General features: G+C 59.7%; 39 non-coding genes across 39 annotated transcripts; all 39 read right to left on the bottom strand.

Annotated features, from left to right (window-relative positions):
* Positions 1 to 213: 213 nt before the first annotated feature.
* On the bottom strand, positions 214 to 377 carry LOC137519740 (U1 spliceosomal RNA). Its single transcript, XR_011021116.1, has one exon. It is a non-coding gene; the product is annotated as a U1 spliceosomal RNA (small nuclear RNA).
* Positions 378 to 781: 404 nt separating this feature from the next.
* On the bottom strand, positions 782 to 945 carry LOC137519739 (U1 spliceosomal RNA). The gene has a single exon (XR_011021115.1). It is a non-coding gene; the product is annotated as a U1 spliceosomal RNA (small nuclear RNA).
* A 404-nt stretch (positions 946 to 1349) lies between these two features.
* On the bottom strand, positions 1350 to 1513 carry LOC137519738 (U1 spliceosomal RNA). The gene has a single exon (XR_011021114.1). It is a non-coding gene; the product is annotated as a U1 spliceosomal RNA (small nuclear RNA).
* A 404-nt stretch (positions 1514 to 1917) lies between these two features.
* LOC137519736 (U1 spliceosomal RNA) lies at positions 1918 to 2081 on the bottom strand. The gene has a single exon (XR_011021112.1). It is a non-coding gene; the product is annotated as a U1 spliceosomal RNA (small nuclear RNA).
* Positions 2082 to 2485: 404 nt separating this feature from the next.
* On the bottom strand, positions 2486 to 2649 carry LOC137519735 (U1 spliceosomal RNA). Its single transcript, XR_011021111.1, has one exon. It is a non-coding gene; the product is annotated as a U1 spliceosomal RNA (small nuclear RNA).
* Positions 2650 to 3053: 404 nt separating this feature from the next.
* On the bottom strand, positions 3054 to 3217 carry LOC137519734 (U1 spliceosomal RNA). The gene has a single exon (XR_011021110.1). It is a non-coding gene; the product is annotated as a U1 spliceosomal RNA (small nuclear RNA).
* A 404-nt stretch (positions 3218 to 3621) lies between these two features.
* Positions 3622 to 3785, bottom strand: LOC137519997 (U1 spliceosomal RNA). The gene has a single exon (XR_011021364.1). It is a non-coding gene; the product is annotated as a U1 spliceosomal RNA (small nuclear RNA).
* Positions 3786 to 4189: 404 nt separating this feature from the next.
* LOC137519733 (U1 spliceosomal RNA) lies at positions 4190 to 4353 on the bottom strand. Its single transcript, XR_011021109.1, has one exon. It is a non-coding gene; the product is annotated as a U1 spliceosomal RNA (small nuclear RNA).
* Positions 4354 to 4757: 404 nt separating this feature from the next.
* LOC137519732 (U1 spliceosomal RNA) lies at positions 4758 to 4921 on the bottom strand. The gene has a single exon (XR_011021108.1). It is a non-coding gene; the product is annotated as a U1 spliceosomal RNA (small nuclear RNA).
* A 404-nt stretch (positions 4922 to 5325) lies between these two features.
* Positions 5326 to 5489, bottom strand: LOC137519731 (U1 spliceosomal RNA). The gene has a single exon (XR_011021107.1). It is a non-coding gene; the product is annotated as a U1 spliceosomal RNA (small nuclear RNA).
* Positions 5490 to 5893: 404 nt separating this feature from the next.
* On the bottom strand, positions 5894 to 6057 carry LOC137519729 (U1 spliceosomal RNA). Its single transcript, XR_011021106.1, has one exon. It is a non-coding gene; the product is annotated as a U1 spliceosomal RNA (small nuclear RNA).
* A 404-nt stretch (positions 6058 to 6461) lies between these two features.
* LOC137519728 (U1 spliceosomal RNA) lies at positions 6462 to 6625 on the bottom strand. The gene has a single exon (XR_011021105.1). It is a non-coding gene; the product is annotated as a U1 spliceosomal RNA (small nuclear RNA).
* A 404-nt stretch (positions 6626 to 7029) lies between these two features.
* Positions 7030 to 7193, bottom strand: LOC137519927 (U1 spliceosomal RNA). Its single transcript, XR_011021295.1, has one exon. It is a non-coding gene; the product is annotated as a U1 spliceosomal RNA (small nuclear RNA).
* Positions 7194 to 7597: 404 nt separating this feature from the next.
* Positions 7598 to 7761, bottom strand: LOC137519727 (U1 spliceosomal RNA). Its single transcript, XR_011021104.1, has one exon. It is a non-coding gene; the product is annotated as a U1 spliceosomal RNA (small nuclear RNA).
* Positions 7762 to 8165: 404 nt separating this feature from the next.
* On the bottom strand, positions 8166 to 8329 carry LOC137519726 (U1 spliceosomal RNA). The gene has a single exon (XR_011021103.1). It is a non-coding gene; the product is annotated as a U1 spliceosomal RNA (small nuclear RNA).
* A 404-nt stretch (positions 8330 to 8733) lies between these two features.
* LOC137519724 (U1 spliceosomal RNA) lies at positions 8734 to 8897 on the bottom strand. Its single transcript, XR_011021101.1, has one exon. It is a non-coding gene; the product is annotated as a U1 spliceosomal RNA (small nuclear RNA).
* Positions 8898 to 9301: 404 nt separating this feature from the next.
* LOC137520151 (U1 spliceosomal RNA) lies at positions 9302 to 9465 on the bottom strand. Its single transcript, XR_011021489.1, has one exon. It is a non-coding gene; the product is annotated as a U1 spliceosomal RNA (small nuclear RNA).
* Positions 9466 to 9869: 404 nt separating this feature from the next.
* LOC137519723 (U1 spliceosomal RNA) lies at positions 9870 to 10033 on the bottom strand. Its single transcript, XR_011021100.1, has one exon. It is a non-coding gene; the product is annotated as a U1 spliceosomal RNA (small nuclear RNA).
* A 404-nt stretch (positions 10034 to 10437) lies between these two features.
* LOC137519722 (U1 spliceosomal RNA) lies at positions 10438 to 10601 on the bottom strand. Its single transcript, XR_011021099.1, has one exon. It is a non-coding gene; the product is annotated as a U1 spliceosomal RNA (small nuclear RNA).
* Positions 10602 to 11005: 404 nt separating this feature from the next.
* Positions 11006 to 11169, bottom strand: LOC137519721 (U1 spliceosomal RNA). Its single transcript, XR_011021098.1, has one exon. It is a non-coding gene; the product is annotated as a U1 spliceosomal RNA (small nuclear RNA).
* A 404-nt stretch (positions 11170 to 11573) lies between these two features.
* LOC137519720 (U1 spliceosomal RNA) lies at positions 11574 to 11737 on the bottom strand. The gene has a single exon (XR_011021097.1). It is a non-coding gene; the product is annotated as a U1 spliceosomal RNA (small nuclear RNA).
* A 404-nt stretch (positions 11738 to 12141) lies between these two features.
* LOC137520578 (U1 spliceosomal RNA) lies at positions 12142 to 12305 on the bottom strand. Its single transcript, XR_011021902.1, has one exon. It is a non-coding gene; the product is annotated as a U1 spliceosomal RNA (small nuclear RNA).
* Positions 12306 to 12709: 404 nt separating this feature from the next.
* LOC137520577 (U1 spliceosomal RNA) lies at positions 12710 to 12873 on the bottom strand. Its single transcript, XR_011021901.1, has one exon. It is a non-coding gene; the product is annotated as a U1 spliceosomal RNA (small nuclear RNA).
* Positions 12874 to 13277: 404 nt separating this feature from the next.
* On the bottom strand, positions 13278 to 13441 carry LOC137520576 (U1 spliceosomal RNA). The gene has a single exon (XR_011021900.1). It is a non-coding gene; the product is annotated as a U1 spliceosomal RNA (small nuclear RNA).
* Positions 13442 to 13845: 404 nt separating this feature from the next.
* LOC137520575 (U1 spliceosomal RNA) lies at positions 13846 to 14009 on the bottom strand. Its single transcript, XR_011021899.1, has one exon. It is a non-coding gene; the product is annotated as a U1 spliceosomal RNA (small nuclear RNA).
* Positions 14010 to 14413: 404 nt separating this feature from the next.
* LOC137520574 (U1 spliceosomal RNA) lies at positions 14414 to 14577 on the bottom strand. The gene has a single exon (XR_011021898.1). It is a non-coding gene; the product is annotated as a U1 spliceosomal RNA (small nuclear RNA).
* A 404-nt stretch (positions 14578 to 14981) lies between these two features.
* Positions 14982 to 15145, bottom strand: LOC137520572 (U1 spliceosomal RNA). Its single transcript, XR_011021896.1, has one exon. It is a non-coding gene; the product is annotated as a U1 spliceosomal RNA (small nuclear RNA).
* Positions 15146 to 15549: 404 nt separating this feature from the next.
* LOC137520570 (U1 spliceosomal RNA) lies at positions 15550 to 15713 on the bottom strand. Its single transcript, XR_011021895.1, has one exon. It is a non-coding gene; the product is annotated as a U1 spliceosomal RNA (small nuclear RNA).
* A 404-nt stretch (positions 15714 to 16117) lies between these two features.
* Positions 16118 to 16281, bottom strand: LOC137520569 (U1 spliceosomal RNA). The gene has a single exon (XR_011021894.1). It is a non-coding gene; the product is annotated as a U1 spliceosomal RNA (small nuclear RNA).
* Positions 16282 to 16685: 404 nt separating this feature from the next.
* Positions 16686 to 16849, bottom strand: LOC137520568 (U1 spliceosomal RNA). The gene has a single exon (XR_011021893.1). It is a non-coding gene; the product is annotated as a U1 spliceosomal RNA (small nuclear RNA).
* A 404-nt stretch (positions 16850 to 17253) lies between these two features.
* On the bottom strand, positions 17254 to 17417 carry LOC137520567 (U1 spliceosomal RNA). Its single transcript, XR_011021892.1, has one exon. It is a non-coding gene; the product is annotated as a U1 spliceosomal RNA (small nuclear RNA).
* Positions 17418 to 17821: 404 nt separating this feature from the next.
* On the bottom strand, positions 17822 to 17985 carry LOC137520566 (U1 spliceosomal RNA). Its single transcript, XR_011021891.1, has one exon. It is a non-coding gene; the product is annotated as a U1 spliceosomal RNA (small nuclear RNA).
* A 404-nt stretch (positions 17986 to 18389) lies between these two features.
* On the bottom strand, positions 18390 to 18553 carry LOC137520565 (U1 spliceosomal RNA). Its single transcript, XR_011021890.1, has one exon. It is a non-coding gene; the product is annotated as a U1 spliceosomal RNA (small nuclear RNA).
* Positions 18554 to 18957: 404 nt separating this feature from the next.
* On the bottom strand, positions 18958 to 19121 carry LOC137520564 (U1 spliceosomal RNA). Its single transcript, XR_011021889.1, has one exon. It is a non-coding gene; the product is annotated as a U1 spliceosomal RNA (small nuclear RNA).
* A 404-nt stretch (positions 19122 to 19525) lies between these two features.
* Positions 19526 to 19689, bottom strand: LOC137520563 (U1 spliceosomal RNA). The gene has a single exon (XR_011021888.1). It is a non-coding gene; the product is annotated as a U1 spliceosomal RNA (small nuclear RNA).
* Positions 19690 to 20093: 404 nt separating this feature from the next.
* Positions 20094 to 20257, bottom strand: LOC137520562 (U1 spliceosomal RNA). Its single transcript, XR_011021887.1, has one exon. It is a non-coding gene; the product is annotated as a U1 spliceosomal RNA (small nuclear RNA).
* Positions 20258 to 20661: 404 nt separating this feature from the next.
* Positions 20662 to 20825, bottom strand: LOC137520560 (U1 spliceosomal RNA). Its single transcript, XR_011021885.1, has one exon. It is a non-coding gene; the product is annotated as a U1 spliceosomal RNA (small nuclear RNA).
* A 404-nt stretch (positions 20826 to 21229) lies between these two features.
* LOC137520559 (U1 spliceosomal RNA) lies at positions 21230 to 21393 on the bottom strand. The gene has a single exon (XR_011021884.1). It is a non-coding gene; the product is annotated as a U1 spliceosomal RNA (small nuclear RNA).
* A 408-nt stretch (positions 21394 to 21801) lies between these two features.
* On the bottom strand, positions 21802 to 21965 carry LOC137520558 (U1 spliceosomal RNA). The gene has a single exon (XR_011021883.1). It is a non-coding gene; the product is annotated as a U1 spliceosomal RNA (small nuclear RNA).
* Positions 21966 to 21983: the final 18 nt, after the last annotated feature.

Genomic DNA, 21983 nt, shown 5'->3' with positions numbered 1-21983 from the left:
ACCGGGCACTCGGCCGGCGCGCAGTGAGCCCTGAGGATTTGCATAGAGTGATGATGTCACAGAAGCAGCCACACCCAGCCCCTGTGAAGGATGAAAAAAGCCTTCTCTGTCGCAGTGCAGATAAAGGACCGAGTCCCGCATGCTCTCCCCACTGTCCCCAGCCAGCAAGGGATCCTCAGCGGCACGCCTGCTCTGTCGTTAACCGGTGCTCATCAGGGGAAAGCGCGAACGCAGTCCCCCACTACCACAAATTATGCAGTCGAGTTTCCCGCATTTGGGGAAATCGCAGGGGTCAACCTGCCCGGAGTGCAATGGACGGGCCTCACCCTGGGAGAACCACCTTCGTGATCATGGTATCTCCCCTGCCAGGTAAGTATGAGTTGCTCTTGCACGCAGGCAGGCCGCCGGTTGCAGCCCTCGCTGCCCAGCAGGGGGCGACTTTGCGAAGCGCTCGCTCGCTCACTCTCTCCCTTGATCGGCACTGAACGCGGGAAACACAGCCCACGGGAAAGCTCCGCCGCACTTGCCCAGAGCTACAGTTAGCCGCAAACACCAGAAAATGCCATAAACCGGGCACTCGGCCGGAGCGCAGTGAGCCCTGAGGATTTGCATAGAGTGATGATGTCACAGAAGCAGCCACACCCAGCCCCTGTGAAGGATGAAAAAAGCCTTCTCTGTCGCAGTGCAGATAAAGGACCGAGTCCCGCATGCTCTCCCCACTGTCCCCAGCCAGCAAGGGATCCTCAGCGGCACGCCTGCTCTGTCGTTAACCGGTGCTCATCAGGGGAAAGCGCGAACGCAGTCCCCCACTACCACAAATTATGCAGTCGAGTTTCCCGCATTTGGGGAAATCGCAGGGGTCAACCTGCCCGGAGTGCAATGGACGGGCCTCACCCTGGGAGAACCACCTTCGTGATCATGGTATCTCCCCTGCCAGGTAAGTATGAGTTGCTCTTGCACGCAGGCAGGCCGCCGGTTGCAGCCCTCGCTGCCCAGCAGGGGGCGACTTTGCGAAGCGCTCGCTCGCTCACTCTCTCCCTTGATCGGCACTGAACGCGGGAAACACAGCCCACGGGAAAGCTCCGCCGCACTTGCCCAGAGCTACAGTTAGCCGCAAACACCAGAAAATGCCATAAACCGGGCACTCGGCCGGAGCGCAGTGAGCCCTGAGGATTTGCATAGAGTGATGATGTCACAGAAGCAGCCACACCCAGCCCCTGTGAAGGATGAAAAAAGCCTTCTCTGTCGCAGTGCAGATAAAGGACCGAGTCCCGCATGCTCTCCCCACTGTCCCCAGCCAGCAAGGGATCCTCAGCGGCACGCCTGCTCTGTCGTTAACCGGTGCTCATCAGGGGAAAGCGCGAACGCAGTCCCCCACTACCACAAATTATGCAGTCGAGTTTCCCGCATTTGGGGAAATCGCAGGGGTCAACCTGCCCGGAGTGCAATGGACGGGCCTCACCCTGGGAGAACCACCTTCGTGATCATGGTATCTCCCCTGCCAGGTAAGTATGAGTTGCTCTTGCACGCAGGCAGGCCGCCGGTTGCAGCCCTCGCTGCCCAGCAGGGGGCGACTTTGCGAAGCGCTCGCTCGCTCACTCTCTCCCTTGATCGGCACTGAATGCGGGAAACACAGCCCACGGGAAAGCTCCGCCGCACTTGCCCAGAGCTACAGTTAGCCGCAAACACCAGAAAATGCCATAAACCGGGCACTCGGCCGGAGCGCAGTGAGCCCTGAGGATTTGCATAGAGTGATGATGTCACAGAAGCAGCCACACCCAGCCCCTGTGAAGGATGAAAAAAGCCTTCTCTGTCGCAGTGCAGATAAAGGACCGAGTCCCGCATGCTCTCCCCACTGTCCCCAGCCAGCAAGGGATCCTCAGCGGCACGCCTGCTCTGTCGTTAACCGGTGCTCATCAGGGGAAAGCGCGAACGCAGTCCCCCACTACCACAAATTATGCAGTCGAGTTTCCCGCATTTGGGGAAATCGCAGGGGTCAACCTGCCCGGAGTGCAATGGACGGGCCTCACCCTGGGAGAACCACCTTCGTGATCATGGTATCTCCCCTGCCAGGTAAGTATGCGTTGCTCTTGCACGCAGGCAGGCCGCCGGTTGCAGCCCTCGCTGCCCAGCAGGGGGCGACTTTGCGAAGCGCTCGCTCGCTCACTCTCTCCCTTGATCGGCACTGAACGCGGGAAACACAGCCCACGGGAAAGCTCCGCCGCACTTGCCCAGAGCTACAGTTAGCCGCAAACACCAGAAAATGCCATAAACCGGGCACTCGGCCGGCGCGCAGTGAGCCCTGAGGATTTGCATAGAGTGATGATGTCACAGAAGCAGCCACACCCAGCCCCTGTGAAGGATGAAAAAAGCCTTCTCTGTCGCAGTGCAGATAAAGGACCGAGTCCCGCATGCTCTCCCCACTGTCCCCAGCCAGCAAGGGATCCTCAGCGGCACGCCTGCTCTGTCGTTAACCGGTGCTCATCAGGGGAAAGCGCGAACGCAGTCCCCCACTACCACAAATTATGCAGTCGAGTTTCCCGCATTTGGGGAAATCGCAGGGGTCAACCTGCCCGGAGTGCAATGGACGGGCCTCACCCTGGGAGAACCACCTTCGTGATCATGGTATCTCCCCTGCCAGGTAAGTATGAGTTGCTCTTGCACGCAGGCAGGCCGCCGGTTGCAGCCCTCGCTGCCCAGCAGGGGGCGACTTTGCGAAGCGCTCGCTCGCTCACTCTCTCCCTTGATCGGCACTGAACGCGGGAAACACAGCCCACGGGAAAGCTCCGCCGCACTTGCCCAGAGCTACAGTTAGCCGCAAACACCAGAAAATGCCATAAACCGGGCACTCGGCCGGCGCGCAGTGAGCCCTGAGGATTTGCATAGAGTGATGATGTCACAGAAGCAGCCACACCCAGCCCCTGTGAAGGATGAAAAAAGCCTTCTCTGTCGCAGTGCAGATAAAGGACCGAGTCCCGCATGCTCTCCCCACTGTCCCCAGCCAGCAAGGGATCCTCAGCGGCACGCCTGCTCTGTCGTTAACCGGTGCTCATCAGGGGAAAGCGCGAACGCAGTCCCCCACTACCACAAATTATGCAGTCGAGTTTCCCGCATTTGGGGAAATCGCAGGGGTCAACCTGCCCGGAGTGCAATGGACGGGCCTCACCCTGGGAGAACCACCTTCGTGATCATGGTATCTCCCCTGCCAGGTAAGTATGAGTTGCTCTTGCACGCAGGCAGGCCGCCGGTTGCAGCCCTCGCTGCCCAGCAGGGGGCGACTTTGCGAAGCGCTCGCTCGCTCACTCTCTCCCTTGATCGGCACTGAACGCGGGAAACACAGCCCACGGGAAAGCTCCGCCGCACTTGCCCAAAACTACAGTTAGCCGCAAACACCAGAAAATGCCATAAACCGGGCACTCGGCCGGAGCGCAGTGAGCCCTGAGGATTTGCATAGAGTGATGATGTCACAGAAGCAGCCACACCCAGCCCCTGTGAAGGATGAAAAAAGCCTTCTCTGTCGCAGTGCAGATAAAGGACCGAGTCCCGCATGCTCTCCCCACTGTCCCCAGCCAGCAAGGGATCCTCAGCGGCACGCCTGCTCTGTCGTTAACCGGTGCTCATCAGGGGAAAGCGCGAACGCAGTCCCCCACTACCACAAATTATGCATTCGAGTTTCCCGCATTTGGGGAAATCGCAGGGGTCAACCTGCCCGGAGTGCAATGGACGGGCCTCACCCTGGGAGAACCACCTTCGTGATCATGGTATCTCCCCTGCCAGGTAAGTATGCGTTGCTCTTGCACGCAGGCAGGCCGCCGGTTGCAGCCCTCGCTGCCCAGCAGGGGGCGACTTTGCGAAGCGCTCGCTCGCTCACTCTCTCCCTTGATCGGCACTGAACGCGGGAAACACAGCCCACGGGAAAGCTCCGCCGCACTTGCCCAGAGCTACAGTTAGCCGCAAACACCAGAAAATGCCATAAACCGGGCACTCGGCCGGCGCGCAGTGAGCCCTGAGGATTTGCATAGAGTGATGATGTCACAGAAGCAGCCACACCCAGCCCCTGTGAAGGATGAAAAAAGCCTTCTCTGTCGCAGTGCAGATAAAGGACCGAGTCCCGCATGCTCTCCCCACTGTCCCCAGCCAGCAAGGGATCCTCAGCGGCACGCCTGCTCTGTCGTTAACCGGTGCTCATCAGGGGAAAGCGCGAACGCAGTCCCCCACTACCACAAATTATGCAGTCGAGTTTCCCGCATTTGGGGAAATCGCAGGGGTCAACCTGCCCGGAGTGCAATGGACGGGCCTCACCCTGGGAGAACCACCTTCGTGATCATGGTATCTCCCCTGCCAGGTAAGTATGAGTTGCTCTTGCACGCAGGCAGGCCGCCGGTTGCAGCCCTCGCTGCCCAGCAGGGGGCGACTTTGCGAAGCGCTCGCTCGCTCACTCTCTCCCTTGATCGGCACTGAACGCGGGAAACACAGCCCACGGGAAAGCTCCGCCGCACTTGCCCAGAGCTACAGTTAGCCGCAAACACCAGAAAATGCCATAAACCGGGCACTCGGCCGGCGCGCAGTGAGCCCTGAGGATTTGCATAGAGTGATGATGTCACAGAAGCAGCCACACCCAGCCCCTGTGAAGGATGAAAAAAGCCTTCTCTGTCGCAGTGCAGATAAAGGACCGAGTCCCGCATGCTCTCCCCACTGTCCCCAGCCAGCAAGGGATCCTCAGCGGCACGCCTGCTCTGTCGTTAACCGGTGCTCATCAGGGGAAAGCGCGAACGCAGTCCCCCACTACCACAAATTATGCAGTCGAGTTTCCCGCATTTGGGGAAATCGCAGGGGTCAACCTGCCCGGAGTGCAATGGACGGGCCTCACCCTGGGAGAACCACCTTCGTGATCATGGTATCTCCCCTGCCAGGTAAGTATGAGTTGCTCTTGCACGCAGGCAGGCCGCCGGTTGCAGCCCTCGCTGCCCAGCAGGGGGCGACTTTGCGAAGCGCTCGCTCGCTCACTCTCTCCCTTGATCGGCACTGAACGCGGGAAACACAGCCCACGGGAAAGCTCCGCCGCACTTGCCCAGAGCTACAGTTAGCCGCAAACACCAGAAAATGCCATAAACCGGGCACTCGGCCGGCGCGCAGTGAGCCCTGAGGATTTGCATAGAGTGATGATGTCACAGAAGCAGCCACACCCAGCCCCTGTGAAGGATGAAAAAAGCCTTCTCTGTCGCAGTGCAGATAAAGGACCGAGTCCCGCATGCTCTCCCCACTGTCCCCAGCCAGCAAGGGATCCTCAGCAGCACGCCTGCTCTGTCGTTAACCGGTGCTCATCAGGGGAAAGCGCGAACGCAGTCCCCCACTACCACAAATTATGCAGTCGAGTTTCCCGCATTTGGGGAAATCGCAGGGGTCAACCTGCCCGGAGTGCAATGGACGGGCCTCACCCTGGGAGAACCACCTTCGTGATCATGGTATCTCCCCTGCCAGGTAAGTATGAGTTGCTCTTGCACGCAGGCAGGCCGCCGGTTGCAACCCTCGCTGCCCAGCAGGGGGCGACTTTGCGAAGCGCTCGCTCGCTCACTCTCTCCCTTGATCGGCACTGAACGCGGGAAACACAGCCCACGGGAAAGCTCCGCCGCACTTGCCCAGAGCTACAGTTAGCCGCAAACACCAGAAAATGCCATAAACCGGGCACTCGGCCGGCGCGCAGTGAGCCCTGAGGATTTGCATAGAGTGATGATGTCACAGAAGCAGCCACACCCAGCCCCTGTGAAGGATGAAAAAAGCCTTCTCTGTCGCAGTGCAGATAAAGGACCGAGTCCCGCATGCTCTCCCCACTGTCCCCAGCCAGCAAGGGATCCTCAGCGGCACGCCTGCTCTGTCGTTAACCGGTGCTCATCAGGGGAAAGCGCGAACGCAGTCCCCCACTACCACAAATTATGCAGTCGAGTTTCCCGCATTTGGGGAAATCGCAGGGGTCAACCTGCCCGGAGTGCAATGGACGGGCCTCACCCTGGGAGAACCACCTTCGTGATCATGGTATCTCCCCTGCCAGGTAAGTATGAGTTGCTCTTGCACGCAGGCAGGCCGCCGGTTGCAGCCCTCGCTGCCCAGCAGGGGGCGACTTTGCGAAGCGCTCGCTCGCTCACTCTCTCCCTTGATCGGCACTGAACGCGGGAAACACAGCCCACGGGAAAGCTCCGCCGCACTTGCCCAGAGCTACAGTTAGCCGCAAACACCAGAAAATGCCATAAACCGGGCACTCGGCCGGCGCGCAGTGAGCCCTGAGGATTTGCATAGAGTGATGATGTCACAGAAGCAGCCACACCCAGCCCCTGTGAAGGATGAAAAAAGCCTTCTCTGTCGCAGTGCAGATAAAGGACCGAGTCCCGCATGCTCTCCCCACTGTCCCCAGCCAGCAAGGGATCCTCAGCGGCACGCCTGCTCTGTCGTTAACCGGTGCTCATCAGGGGAAAGCGCGAACGCAGTCCCCCACTACCACAAATTATGCAGTCGAGTTTCCCGCATTTGGGGAAATCGCAGGGGTCAACCTGCCCGGAGTGCAATGGACGGGCCTCACCCTGGGAGAACCACCTTCGTGATCATGGTATCTCCCCTGCCAGGTAAGTATGAGTTGCTCTTGCACGCAGGCAGGCCGCCGGTTGCAGCCCTCGCTGCCCAGCAGGGGGCGACTTTGCGAAGCGCTCGCTCGCTCACTCTCTCCCTTGATCGGCACTGAACGCGGGAAACACAGCCCACGGGAAAGCTCCGCCGCACTTGCCCAGAGCTACAGTTAGCCGCAAACACCAGAAAATGCCATAAACCGGGCACTCGGCCGGCGCGCAGTGAGCCCTGAGGATTTGCATAGAGTGATGATGTCACAGAAGCAGCCACACCCAGCCCCTGTGAAGGATGAAAAAAGCCTTCTCTGTCACAGTGCAGATAAAGGACCGAGTCCCGCATGCTCTCCCCACTGTCCCCAGCCAGCAAGGGATCCTCAGCGGCACGCCTGCTCTGTCGTTAACCGGTGCTCATCAGGGGAAAGCGCGAACGCAGTCCCCCACTACCACAAATTATGCAGTCGAGTTTCCCGCATTTGGGGAAATCGCAGGGGTCAACCTGCCCGGAGTGCAATGGACGGGCCTCACCCTGGGAGAACCACCTTTGTGATCATGGTATCTCCCCTGCCAGGTAAGTATGAGTTGCTCTTGCACGCAGGCAGGCCGCCGGTTGCAGCCCTCGCTGCCCAGCAGGGGGCGACTTTGCGAAGCGCTCGCTCGCTCACTCTCTCCCTTGATCGGCACTGAACGCGGGAAACACAGCCCACGGGAAAGCTCCGCCGCACTTGCCCAGAGCTACAGTTAGCCGCAAACACCAGAAAATGCCATAAACCGGGCACTCGGCCGGCGCGCAGTGAGCCCTGAGGATTTGCATAGAGTGATGATGTCACAGAAGCAGCCACACCCAGCCCCTGTGAAGGATGAAAAAAGCCTTCTCTGTCGCAGTGCAGATAAAGGACCGAGTCCCGCATGCTCTCCCCACTGTCCCCAGCCAGCAAGGGATCCTCAGCGGCACGCCTGCTCTGTCGTTAACCGGTGCTCATCAGGGGAAAGCGCGAACGCAGTCCCCCACTACCACAAATTATGCAGTCGAGTTTCCCGCATTTGGGGAAATCGCAGGGGTCAACCTGCCCGGAGTGCAATGGACGGGCCTCACCCTGGGAGAACCACCTTCGTGATCATGGTATCTCCCCTGCCAGGTAAGTATGAGTTGCTCTTGCACGCAGGCAGGCCGCCGGTTGCAGCCCTCGCTGCCCAGCAGGGGGCGACTTTGCGAAGCGCTCGCTCGCTCACTCTCTCCCTTGATCGGCACTGAACGCGGGAAACACAGCCCACGGGAAAGCTCCGCCGCACTTGCCCAGAGCTACAGTTAGCCGCAAACACCAGAAAATGCCATAAACCGGGCACTCGGCCGGAGCGCAGTGAGCCCTGAGGATTTGCATAGAGTGATGATGTCACAGAAGCAGCCACACCCAGCCCCTGTGAAGGATGAAAAAAGCCTTCTCTGTCGCAGTGCAGATAAAGGACCGAGTCCCGCATGCTCTCCCCACTGTCCCCAGCCAGCAAGGGATCCTCAGCGGCACGCCTGCTCTGTCGTTAACCGGTGCTCATCAGGGGAAAGCGCGAACGCAGTCCCCCACTACCACAAATTATGCAGTCGAGTTTCCCGCATTTGGGGAAATCGCAGGGGTCAACCTGCCCGGAGTGCAATGGACGGGCCTCACCCTGGGAGAACCACCTTCGTGATCATGGTATCTCCCCTGCCAGGTAAGTATGAGTTGCTCTTGCACGCAGGCAGGCCGCCGGTTGCAGCCCTCGCTGCCCAGCAGGGGGCGACTTTGCGAAGCGCTCGCTCGCTCACTCTCTCCCTTGATCGGCACTGAACGCGGGAAACACAGCCCACGGGAAAGCTCCGCCGCACTTGCCCAGAGCTACAGTTAGCCGCAAACACCAGAAAATGCCATAAACCGGGCACTCGGCCGGAGCGCAGTGAGCCCTGAGGATTTGCATAGAGTGATGATGTCACAGAAGCAGCCACACCCAGCCCCTGTGAAGGATGAAAAAAGCCTTCTCTGTCGCAGTGCAGATAAAGGACCGAGTCCCGCATGCTCTCCCCACTGTCCCCAGCCAGCAAGGGATCCTCAGCGGCACGCCTGCTCTGTCGTTAACCGGTGCTCATCAGGGGAAAGCGCGAACGCAGTCCCCCACTACCACAAATTATGCAGTCGAGTTTCCCGCATTTGGGGAAATCGCAGGGGTCAACCTGCCCGGAGTGCAATGGACGGGCCTCACCCTGGGAGAACCACCTTCGTGATCATGGTATCTCCCCTGCCAGGTAAGTATGAGTTGCTCTTGCACGCAGGCAGGCCGCCGGTTGCAGCCCTCGCTGCCCAGCAGGGGGCGACTTTGCGAAGCGCTCGCTCGCTCACTCTCTCCCTTGATCGGCACTGAACGCGGGAAACACAGCCCACGGGAAAGCTCCGCCGCACTTGCCCAGAGCTACAGTTAGCCGCAAACACCAGAAAATGCCATAAACCGGGCACTCGGCCGGCGCGCAGTGAGCCCTGAGGATTTGCATAGAGTGATGATGTCACAGAAGCAGCCACACCCAGCCCCTGTGAAGGATGAAAAAAGCCTTCTCTGTCGCAGTGCAGATAAAGGACCGAGTCCCGCATGCTCTCCCCACTGTCCCCAGCCAGCAAGGGATCCTCAGCGGCACGCCTGCTCTGTCGTTAACCGGTGCTCATCAGGGGAAAGCGCGAACGCAGTCCCCCACTACCACAAATTATGCAGTCGAGTTTCCCGCATTTGGGGAAATCGCAGGGGTCAACCTGCCCGGAGTGCAATGGACGGGTCTCACCCTGGGAGAACCACCTTCGTGATCATGGTATCTCCCCTGCCAGGTAAGTATGAGTTGCTCTTGCACGCAGGCAGGCCGCCAGTTGCAGCCCTCGCTGCCCAGCAGGGGGCGACTTTGCGAAGCGCTCGCTCGCTCACTCTCTCCCTTGATCGGCACTGAACGCGGGAAACACAGCCCACGGGAAAGCTCCGCCGCACTTGCCCAGAGCTACAGTTAGCCGCAAACACCAGAAAATGCCATAAACCGGGCACTCGGCCGGAGCGCAGTGAGCCCTGAGGATTTGCATAGAGTGATGATGTCACAGAAGCAGCCACACCCAGCCCCTGTGAAGGATGATAAAAGCCTTCTCTGTCGCAGTGCAGATAAAGGACCGAGTCCCGCATGCTCTCCCCACTGTCCCCAGCCAGCAAGGGATCCTCAGCGGCACGCCTGCTCTGTCGTTAACCGGTGCTCATCAGGGGAAAGCGCGAACGCAGTCCCCCACTACCACAAATTATGCAGTCGAGTTTCCCGCATTTGGGGAAATCGCAGGGGTCAACCTGCCCGGAGTGCAATGGACGGGCCTCACCCTGGGAGAACCACCTTCGTGATCATGGTATCTCCCCTGCCAGGTAAGTATGAGTTGCTCTTGCACGCAGGCAGGCCGCCGGTTGCAGCCCTCGCTGCCCAGCAGGGGGCGACTTTGCGAAGCGCTCGCTCGCTCACTCTCTCCCTTGATCGGCACTGAACGCGGGAAACACAGCCCACGGGAAAGCTCCGCCGCACTTGCCCAGAGCTACAGTTAGCCGCAAACACCAGAAAATGCCATAAACCGGGCACTCGGCCGGAGCGCAGTGAGCCCTGAGGATTTGCATAGAGTGATGATGTCACAGAAGCAGCCACACCCAGCCCCTGTGAAGGATGAAAAAAGCCTTCTCTGTCGCAGTGCAGATAAAGGACCGAGTCCCGCATGCTCTCCCCACTGTCCCCAGCCAGCAAGGGATCCTCAGCGGCACGCCTGCTCTGTCGTTAACCGGTGCTCATCAGGGGAAAGCGCGAACGCAGTCCCCCACTACCACAAATTATGCAGTCGAGTTTCCCGCATTTGGGGAAATCGCAGGGGTCAACCTGCCCGGAGTGCAATGGACGGGCCTCACCCTGGGAGAACCACCTTCGTGATCATGGTATCTCCCCTGCCAGGTAAGTATGAGTTGCTCTTGCACGCAGGCAGGCCGCCGGTTGCAGCCCTCGCTGCCCAGCAGGGGGCGACTTTGCGAAGCGCTCGCTCGCTCACTCTCTCCCTTGATCGGCACTGAACGCGGGAAACACAGCCCACGGGAAAGCTCCGCCGCACTTGCCCAGAGCTACAGTTAGCCGCAAACACCAGAAAATGCCATAAACCGGGCACTCGGCCGGCGCGCAGTGAGCCCTGAGGATTTGCATAGAGTGATGATGTCACAGAAGCAGCCACACCCAGCCCCTGTGAAGGATGAAAAAAGCCTTCTCTGTCGCAGTGCAGATAAAGGACCGAGTCCCGCATGCTCTCCCCACTGTCCCCAGCCAGCAAGGGATCCTCAGCGGCACGCCTGCTCTGTCGTTAACCGGTGCTCATCAGGGGAAAGCGCGAACGCAGTCCCCCACTACCACAAATTATGCAGTCGAGTTTCCCGCATTTGGGGAAATCGCAGGGGTCAACCTGCCCGGAGTGCAATGGACGGGCCTCACCCTGGGAGAACCACCTTCGTGATCATGGTATCTCCCCTGCCAGGTAAGTATGAGTTGCTCTTGCACGCAGGCAGGCCGCCGGTTGCAGCCCTCGCTGCCCAGCAGGGGGCGACTTTGCGAAGCGCTCGCTCGCTCACTCTCTCCCTTGATCGGCACTGAACGCGGGAAACACAGCCCACGGGAAAGCTCCGCCGCACTTGCCCAGAGCTACAGTTAGCCGCAAACACCAGAAAATGCCATAAACCGGGCACTCGGCCGGCGCGCAGTGAGCCCTGAGGATTTGCATAGAGTGATGATGTCACAGAAGCAGCCACACCCAGCCCCTGTGAAGGATGAAAAAAGCCTTCTCTGTCGCAGTGCAGATAAAGGACCGAGTCCCGCATGCTCTCCCCACTGTCCCCAGCCAGCAAGGGATCCTCAGCGGCACGCCTGCTCTGTCGTTAACCGGTGCTCATCAGGGGAAAGCGCGAACGCAGTCCCCCACTACCACAAATTATGCAGTCGAGTTTCCCGCATTTGGGGAAATCGCAGGGGTCAACCTGCCCGGAGTGCAATGGACGGGCCTCACCCTGGGAGAACCACCTTCGTGATCATGGTATCTCCCCTGCCAGGTAAGTATGAGTTGCTCTTGCACGCAGGCAGGCCGCCGGTTGCAGCCCTCGCTGCCCAGCAGGGGGCGACTTTGCGAAGCGCTCGCTCGCTCACTCTCTCCCTTGATCGGCACTGAACGCGGGAAACACAGCCCACGGGAAAGCTCCGCCGCACTTGCCCAGAGCTACAGTTAGCCGCAAACACCAGAAAATGCCATAAACCGGGCACTCGGCCGGCGCGCAGTGAGCCCTGAGGATTTGCATAGAGTGATGATGTCACAGAAGCAGCCACACCCAGCCCCTGTGAAGGATGAAAAAAGCCTTCTCTGTCGCAGTGCAGATAAAGGACCGAGTCCCGCATGCTCTCCCCACTGTCCCCAGCCAGCAAGGGATCCTCAGCGGCACGCCTGCTCTGTCGTTAACCGGTGCTCATCAGGGGAAAGCGCGAACGCAGTCCCCCACTACCACAAATTATGCAGTCGAGTTTCCCGCATTTGGGGAAATCGCAGGGGTCAACCTGCCCGGAGTGCAATGGACGGGCCTCACCCTGGGAGAACCACCTTCGTGATCATGGTATCTCCCCTGCCAGGTAAGTATGAGTTGCTCTTGCACGCAGGCAGGCCGCCGGTTGCAGCCCTCGCTGCCCAGCAGGGAGCGACTTTGCGAAGCGCTCGCTCGCTCACTCTCTCCCTTGATCGGCACTGAACGCGGGAAACACAGCCCACGGGAAAGCTCCGCCGCACTTGCCCAGAGCTACAGTTAGCCGCAAACACCAGAAAATGCCATAAACCGGGCACTCGGCCGGAGCGCAGTGAGCCCTGAGGATTTGCATAGAGTGATGATGTCACAGAAGCAGCCACACCCAGCCCCTGTGAAGGATGAAAAAAGCCTTCTCTGTCGCAGTGCAGATAAAGGACCGAGTCCCGCATGCTCTCCCCACTGTCCCCAGCCAGCAAGGGATCCTCAGCGGCACGCCTGCTCTGTCGTTAACCGGTGCTCATCAGGGGAAAGCGCGAACGCAGTCCCCCACTACCACAAATTATGCAGTCGAGTTTCCCGCATTTGGGGAAATCGCAGGGGTCAACCTGCCCGGAGTGCAATGGACGGGCCTCACCCTGGGAGAACCACCTTCGTGATCATGGTATCTCCCCTGCCAGGTAAGTATGAGTTGCTCTTGCACGCAGGCAGGCCGCCGGTTGCAGCCCTCGCTGCCCAGCAGGGGGCGACTTTGCGAAGCGCTCGCTCGCTCACTCTCTCCCTTGATCGGCACTGAACGCGGGAAACACAGCCCACGGGAAAGCTCCGCCGCACTTGCCCAGAGCTACAGTTAGCCGCAAACACCAGAAAATGCCATAAACCGGGCACTCGGCCGGAGCGCAGTGAGCCCTGAGGATTTGCATAGAGTGATGATGTCACAGAAGCAGCCACACCCAGCCCCTGTGAAGGATGAAAAAAGCCTTCTCTGTCGCAGTGCAGATAAAGGACCGAGTCCCGCATGCTCTCCCCACTGTCCCCAGCCAGCAAGGGATCCTCAGCGGCACGCCTGCTCTGTCGTTAACCGGTGCTCATCAGGGGAAAGCGCGAACGCAGTCCCCCACTACCACAAATTATGCAGTCGAGTTTCCCGCATTTGGGGAAATCGCAGGGGTCAACCTGCCCGGAGTGCAATGGACGGGCCTCACCCTGGGAGAACCACCTTCGTGATCATGGTATCTCCCCTGCCAGGTAAGTATGAGTTGCTCTTGCACGCAGGCAGGCCGCCGGTTGCAGCCCTCGCTGCCCAGCAGGGGGCGACTTTGCGAAGCGCTCGCTCGCTCACTCTCTCCCTTGATCGGCACTGAACGCGGGAAACACAGCCCACGGGAAAGCTCCGCCGCACTTGCCCAGAGCTACAGTTAGCCGCAAACACCAGAAAATGCCATAAACCGGGCACTCGGCCGGAGCGCAGTGAGCCCTGAGGATTTGCATAGAGTGATGATGTCACAGAAGCAGCCACACCCAGCCCCTGTGAAGGATGAAAAAAGCCTTCTCTGTCGCAGTGCAGATAAAGGACCGAGTCCCGCATGCTCTCCCCACTGTCCCCAGCCAGCAAGGGATCCTCAGCGGCACGCCTGCTCTGTCGTTAACCGGTGCTCATCAGGGGAAAGCGCGAACGCAGTCCCCCACTACCACAAATTATGCAGTCGAGTTTCCCGCATTTGGGGAAATCGCAGGGGTCAACCTGCCCGGAGTGCAATGGACGGGCCTCACCCTGGGAGAACCACCTTCGTGATCATGGTATCTCCCCTGCCAGGTAAGTATGAGTTGCTCTTGCACGCAGGCAGGCCGCCGGTTGCAGCCCTCGCTGCCCAGCAGGGGGCGACTTTGCGAAGCGCTCGCTCGCTCACTCTCTCCCTTGATCGGCACTGAACGCGGGAAACACAGCCCACGGGAAAGCTCCGCCGCACTTGCCCAGAGCTACAGTTAGCCGCAAACACCAGAAAATGCCATAAACCGGGCACTCGGCCGGAGCGCAGTGAGCCCTGAGGATTTGCATAGAGTGATGATGTCACAGAAGCAGCCACACCCAGCCCCTGTGAAGGATGAAAAAAGCCTTCTCTGTCGCAGTGCAGATAAAGGACCGAGTCCCGCATGCTCTCCCCACTGTCCCCAGCCAGCAAGGGATCCTCAGCGGCACGCCTGCTCTGTCGTTAACCGGTGCTCATCAGGGGAAAGCGCGAACGCAGTCCCCCACTACCACAAATTATGCAGTCGAGTTTCCCGCATTTGGGGAAATCGCAGGGGTCAACCTGCCCGGAGTGCAATGGACGGGCCTCACCCTGGGAGAACCACCTTCGTGATCATGGTATCTCCCCTGCCAGGTAAGTATGAGTTGCTCTTGCACGCAGGCAGGCCGCCGGTTGCAGCCCTCGCTGCCCAGCAGGGGGCGACTTTGCGAAGCGCTCGCTCGCTCACTCTCTCCCTTGATCGGCACTGAACGCGGGAAACACAGCCCACGGGAAAGCTCCGCCGCACTTGCCCAGAGCTACAGTTAGCCGCAAACACCAGAAAATGCCATAAACCGGGCACTCGGCCGGAGCGCAGTGAGCCCTGAGGATTTGCATAGAGTGATGATGTCACAGAAGCAGCCACACCCAGCCCCTGTGAAGGATGAAAAAAGCCTTCTCTGTCGCAGTGCAGATAAAGGACCGAGTCCCGCATGCTCTCCCCACTGTCCCCAGCCAGCAAGGGATCCTCAGCGGCACGCCTGCTCTGTCGTTAACCGGTGCTCATCAGGGGAAAGCGCGAACGCAGTCCCCCACTACCACAAATTATGCAGTCGAGTTTCCCGCATTTGGGGAAATCGCAGGGGTCAACCTGCCCGGAGTGCAATGGACGGGCCTCACCCTGGGAGAACCACCTTCGTGATCATGGTATCTCCCCTGCCAGGTAAGTATGAGTTGCTCTTGCACGCAGGCAGGCCGCCGGTTGCAGCCCTCGCTGCCCAGCAGGGGGCGACTTTGCGAAGCGCTCGCTCGCTCACTCTCTCCCTTGATCGGCACTGAACGCGGGAAACACAGCCCACGGGAAAGCTCCGCCGCACTTGCCCAGAGCTACAGTTAGCCGCAAACACCAGAAAATGCCATAAACCGGGCACTCGGCCGGCGCGCAGTGAGCCCTGAGGATTTGCATAGAGTGATGATGTCACAGAAGCAGCCACACCCAGCCCCTGTGAAGGATGAAAAAAGCCTTCTCTGTCGCAGTGCAGATAAAGGACCGAGTCCCGCATGCTCTCCCCACTGTCCCCAGCCAGCAAGGGATCCTCAGCGGCACGCCTGCTCTGTCGTTAACCGGTGCTCATCAGGGGAAAGCGCGAACGCAGTCCCCCACTACCACAAATTATGCAGTCGAGTTTCCCGCATTTGGGGAAATCGCAGGGGTCAACCTGCCCGGAGTGCAATGGACGGGCCTCACCCTGGGAGAACCACCTTCGTGATCATGGTATCTCCCCTGCCAGGTAAGTATGAGTTGCTCTTGCACGCAGGCAGGCCGCCGGTTGCAGCCCTCGCTGCCCAGCAGGGGGCGACTTTGCGAAGCGCTCGCTCGCTCACTCTCTCCCTTGATCGGCACTGAACGCGGGAAACACAGCCCACGGGAAAGCTCCGCCGCACTTGCCCAGAGCTACAGTTAGCCGCAAACACCAGAAAATGCCATAAACCGGGCACTCGGCCGGCGCGCAGTGAGCCCTGAGGATTTGCATAGAGTGATGATGTCACAGAAGCAGCCACACCCAGCCCCTGTGAAGGATGAAAAAAGCCTTCTCTGTCGCAGTGCAGATAAAGGACCGAGTCCCGCATGCTCTCCCCACTGTCCCCAGCCAGCAAGGGATCCTCAGCGGCACGCCTGCTCTGTCGTTAACCGGTGCTCATCAGGGGAAAGCGCGAACGCAGTCCCCCACTACCACAAATTATGCAGTCGAGTTTCCCGCATTTGGGGAAATCGCAGGGGTCAACCTGCCCGGAGTGCAATGGACGGGCCTCACCCTGGGAGAACCACCTTCGTGATCATGGTATCTCCCCTGCCAGGTAAGTATGAGTTGCTCTTGCACGCAGGCAGGCCGCCGGTTGCAGCCCTCGCTGCCCAGCAGGGGGCGACTTTGCGAAGCGCTCGCTCGCTCACTCTCTCCCTTGATCGGCACTGAACGCGGGAAACACAGCCCACGGGAAAGCTCCGCCGCACTTGCCCAGAGCTACAGTTAGCCGCAAACACCAGAAAATGCCATAAACCGGGCACTCGGCCGGAGCGCAGTGAGCCCTGAGGATTTGCATAGAGTGATGATGTCACAGAAGCAGCCACACCCAGCCCCTGTGAAGGATGAAAAAAGCCTTCTCTGTCGCAGTGCAGATAAAGGACCGAGTCCCGCATGCTCTCCCCACTGTCCCCAGCCAGCAAGGGATCCTCAGCGGCACGCCTGCTCTGTCGTTAACCGGTGCTCATCAGGGGAAAGCGCGAACGCAGTCCCCCACTACCACAAATTATGCAGTCGAGTTTCCCGCATTTGGGGAAATCGCAGGGGTCAACCTGCCCGGAGTGCAATGGACGGGCCTCACCCTGGGAGAACCACCTTCGTGATCATGGTATCTCCCCTGCCAGGTAAGTATGAGTTGCTCTTGCACGCAGGCAGGCCGCCGGTTGCAGCCCTCGCTGCCCAGCAGGGGGCGACTTTGCGAAGCGCTCGCTCGCTCACTCTCTCCCTTGATCGGCACTGAACGCGGGAAACACAGCCCACGGGAAAGCTCCGCCGCACTTGCCCAGAGCTACAGTTAGCCGCAAACACCAGAAAATGCCATAAACCGGGCACTCGGCCGGAGCGCAGTGAGCCCTGAGGATTTGCATAGAGTGATGATGTCACAGAAGCAGCCACACCCAGCCCCTGTGAAGGATGAAAAAAGCCTTCTCTGTCGCAGTGCAGATAAAGGACCGAGTCCCGCATGCTCTCCCCACTGTCCCCAGCCAGCAAGGGATCCTCAGCGGCACGCCTGCTCTGTCGTTAACCGGTGCTCATCAGGGGAAAGCGCGAACGCAGTCCCCCACTACCACAAATTATGCAGTCGAGTTTCCCGCATTTGGGGAAATCGCAGGGGTCAACCTGCCCGGAGTGCAATGGACGGGCCTCACCCTGGGAGAACCACCTTCGTGATCATGGTATCTCCCCTGCCAGGTAAGTATGAGTTGCTCTTGCACGCAGGCAGGCCGCCGGTTGCAGCCCTCGCTGCCCAGCAGGGGGCGACTTTGCGAAGCGCTCGCTCGCTCACTCTCTCCCTTGATCGGCACTGAACGCGGGAAACACAGCCCACGGGAAAGCTCCGCCGCACTTGCCCAGAGCTACAGTTAGCCGCAAACACCAGAAAATGCCATAAACCGGGCACTCGGCCGGCGCGCAGTGAGCCCTGAGGATTTGCATAGAGTGATGATGTCACAGAAGCAGCCACACCCAGCCCCTGTGAAGGATGAAAAAAGCCTTCTCTGTCGCAGTGCAGATAAAGGACCGAGTCCCGCATGCTCTCCCCACTGTCCCCAGCCAGCAAGGGATCCTCAGCGGCACGCCTGCTCTGTCGTTAACCGGTGCTCATCAGGGGAAAGCGCGAACGCAGTCCCCCACTACCACAAATTATGCAGTCGAGTTTCCCGCATTTGGGGAAATCGCAGGGGTCAACCTGCCCGGAGTGCAATGGACGGGCCTCACCCTGGGAGAACCACCTTCGTGATCATGGTATCTCCCCTGCCAGGTAAGTATGAGTTGCTCTTGCACGCAGGCAGGCCGCCGGTTGCAGCCCTCGCTGCCCAGCAGGGGGCGACTTTGCGAAGCGCTCGCTCGCTCACTCTCTCCCTTGATCGGCACTGAACGCGGGAAACACAGCCCACGGGAAAGCTCCGCCGCACTTGCCCAGAGCTACAGTTAGCCGCAAACACCAGAAAATGCCATAAACCGGGCACTCGGCCGGAGCGCAGTGAGCCCTGAGGATTTGCATAGAGTGATGATGTCACAGAAGCAGCCACACCCAGCCCCTGTGAAGGATGAAAAAAGCCTTCTCTGTCGCAGTGCAGATAAAGGACCGAGTCCCGCATGCTCTCCCCACTGTCCCCAGCCAGCAAGGGATCCTCAGCGGCACGCCTGCTCTGTCGTTAACCGGTGCTCATCAGGGGAAAGCGCGAACGCAGTCCCCCACTACCACAAATTATGCAGTCGAGTTTCCCGCATTTGGGGAAATCGCAGGGGTCAACCTGCCCGGAGTGCAATGGACGGGCCTCACCCTGGGAGAACCACCTTCGTGATCATGGTATCTCCCCTGCCAGGTAAGTATGAGTTGCTCTTGCACGCAGGCAGGCCGCCGGTTGCAGCCCTCGCTGCCCAGCAGGGGGCGACTTTGCGAAGCGCTCGCTCGCTCACTCTCTCCCTTGATCGGCACTGAACGCGGGAAACACAGCCCACGGGAAAGCTCCGCCGCACTTGCCCAGAGCTACAGTTAGCCGCAAACACCAGAAAATGCCATAAACCGGGCACTCGGCCGGAGCGCAGTGAGCCCTGAGGATTTGCATAGAGTGATGATGTCACAGAAGCAGCCACACCCAGCCCCTGTGAAGGATGAAAAAAGCCTTCTCTGTCGCAGTGCAGATAAAGGACCGAGTCCCGCATGCTCTCCCCACTGTCCCCAGCCAGCAAGGGATCCTCAGCGGCACGCCTGCTCTGTCGTTAACCGGTGCTCATCAGGGGAAAGCGCGAACGCAGTCCCCCACTACCACAAATTATGCAGTCGAGTTTCCCGCATTTGGGGAAATCGCAGGGGTCAACCTGCCCGGAGTGCAATGGACGGGCCTCACCCTGGGAGAACCACCTTCGTGATCATGGTATCTCCCCTGCCAGGTAAGTATGAGTTGCTCTTGCACGCAGGCAGGCCGCCGGTTGCAGCCCTCGCTGCCCAGCAGGGGGCGACTTTGCGAAGCGCTCGCTCGCTCACTCTCTCCCTTGATCGGCACTGAACGCGGGAAACACAGCCCACGGGAAAGCTCCGCCGCACTTGCCCAGAGCTACAGTTAGCCGCAAACACCAGAAAATGCCATAAACCGGGCACTCGGCCGGCGCGCAGTGAGCCCTGAGGATTTGCATAGAGTGATGATGTCACAGAAGCAGCCACACCCAGCCCCTGTGAAGGATGAAAAAAGCCTTCTCTGTCGCAGTGCAGATAAAGGACCGAGTCCCGCATGCTCTCCCCACTGTCCCCAGCCAGCAAGGGATCCTCAGCGGCACGCCTGCTCTGTCGTTAACCGGTGCTCATCAGGGGAAAGCGCGAACGCAGTCCCCCACTACCACAAATTATGCAGTCGAGTTTCCCGCATTTGGGGAAATCGCAGGGGTCAACCTGCCCGGAGTGCAATGGACGGGCCTCACCCTGGGAGAACCACCTTCGTGATCATGGTATCTCCCCTGCCAGGTAAGTATGAGTTGCTCTTGCACGCAGGCAGGCCGCCGGTTGCAGCCCTCGCTGCCCAGCAGGGGGCGACTTTGCGAAGCGCTCGCTCGCTCACTCTCTCCCTTGATCGGCACTGAACGCGGGAAACACAGCCCACGGGAAAGCTCCGCCGCACTTGCCCAGAGCTACAGTTAGCCGCAAACACCATAAAATGCCATAAACCGGGCACTCGGCCGGAGCGCAGTGAGCCCTGAGGATTTGCATAGAGTGATGATGTCACAGAAGCAGCCACACCCAGCCCCTGTGAAGGATGAAAAAAGCCTTCTCTGTCGCAGTGCAGATAAAGGACCGAGTCCCGCATGCTCTCCCCACTGTCCCCAGCCAGCAAGGGATCCTCAGCGGCACGCCTGCTCTGTCGTTAACCGGTGCTCATCAGGGGAAAGCGCGAACGCAGTCCCCCACTACCACAAATTATGCAGTCGAGTTTCCCGCATTTGGGGAAATCGCAGGGGTCAACCTGCCCGGAGTGCAATGGACGGGCCTCACCCTGGGAGAACCACCTTCGTGATCATGGTATCTCCCCTGCCAGGTAAGTATGAGTTGCTCTTGCACGCAGGCAGGCCGCCGGTTGCAGCCCTCGCTGCCCAGCAGGGGGCGACTTTGCGAAGCGCTCGCTCGCTCACTCTCTCCCTTGATCGGCACTGAACGCGGGAAACACAGCCCACGGGAAAGCTCCGCCGCACTTGCCCAGAGCTACAGTTAGCCGCAAACACCAGAAAATGCCATAAACCGGGCACTCGGCCGGAGCGCAGTGAGCCCTGAGGATTTGCATAGAGTGATGATGTCACAGAAGCAGCCACACCCAGCCCCTGTGAAGGATGAAAAAAGCCTTCTCTGTCGCAGTGCAGATAAAGGACCGAGTCCCGCATGCTCTCCCCACTGTCCCCAGCCAGCAAGGGATCCTCAGCGGCACGCCTGCTCTGTCGTTAACCGGTGCTCATCAGGGGAAAGCGCGAACGCAGTCCCCCACTACCACAAATTATGCAGTCGAGTTTCCCGCATTTGGGGAAATCGCAGGGGTCAACCTGCCCGGAGTGCAATGGACGGGCCTCACCCTGGGAGAACCACCTTCGTGATCATGGTATCTCCCCTGCCAGGTAAGTATGAGTTGCTCTTGCACGCAGGCAGGCCGCCGGTTGCAGCCCTCGCTGCCCAGCAGGGGGCGACTTTGCGAAGCGCTCGCTCGCTCACTCTCTCCCTTGATCGGCACTGAACGCGGGAAACACAGCCCACGGGAAAGCTCCGCCGCACTTGCCCAGAGCTACAGTTAGCCGCAAACACCAGAAAATGCCATAAACCGGGCACTCGGCCGGAGCGCAGTGAGCCCTGAGGATTTGCATAGAGTGATGATGTCACAGAAGCAGCCACACCCAGCCCCTGTGAAGGATGAAAAAAGCCTTCTCTGTCGCAGTGCAGATAAAGGACCGAGTCCCGCATGCTCTCCCCACTGTCCCCAGCCAGCAAGGGATCCTCAGCGGCACGCCTGCTCTGTCGTTAACCGGTGCTCATCAGGGGAAAGCGCGAACGCAGTCCCCCACTACCACAAATTATGCAGTCGAGTTTCCCGCATTTGGGGAAATCGCAGGGGTCAACCTGCCCGGAGTGCAATGGACGGGCCTCACCCTGGGAGAACCACCTTCGTGATCATGGTATCTCCCCTGCCAGGTAAGTATGAGCTGCTCTTGCACGCAGGCAGGCCGCCGGTTGCAGCCCTCGCTGCCCAGCAGGGGGCGACTTTGCGAAGCGCTCGCTCGCTCGCTCACTCTCTCCCTTGATCGGCACTGAACGCGGGAAACACAGCCCACGGGAAAGCTCCGCCGCACTTGCCCAGAGCTACAGTTAGCCGCAAACACCAGAAAATGCCATAAACCGGGCACTCGGCCGGCGCGCAGTGAGCCCTGAGGATTTGCATAGAGTGATGATGTCACAGAAGCAGCCACACCCAGCCCCTGTGAAGGATGAAAAAAGCCTTCTCTGTCGCAGTGCAGATAAAGGACCGAGTCCCGCATGCTCTCCCCACTGTTCCCAGCCAGCAAGGGATCCTCAGCGGCACGCCTGCTCTGTCGTTAACCGGTGCTCATCAGGGGAAAGCGCGAACGCAGTCCCCCACTACCACAAATTATGCAGTCGAGTTTCCCGCATTTGGGGAAATCGCAGGGGTCAACCTGCCCGGAGTGCAATGGACGGGCCTCACCCTGGGAGAACCACCTTCGTGATCATGGTATCTCCCCTGCCAGGTAAGTATGAGCTGCTCTTGCACGCA

The sequence above is a fragment of the Hyperolius riggenbachi genome, chromosome 5, assembly GCF_040937935.1.
Source record: "Hyperolius riggenbachi isolate aHypRig1 chromosome 5, aHypRig1.pri, whole genome shotgun sequence".
Taxonomy (NCBI): Eukaryota; Metazoa; Chordata; class Amphibia; order Anura; family Hyperoliidae; genus Hyperolius; species Hyperolius riggenbachi.
Note: the sequence above shows the minus strand (reverse complement) of the source record. Positions and strands in the feature narration are given on the sequence as shown.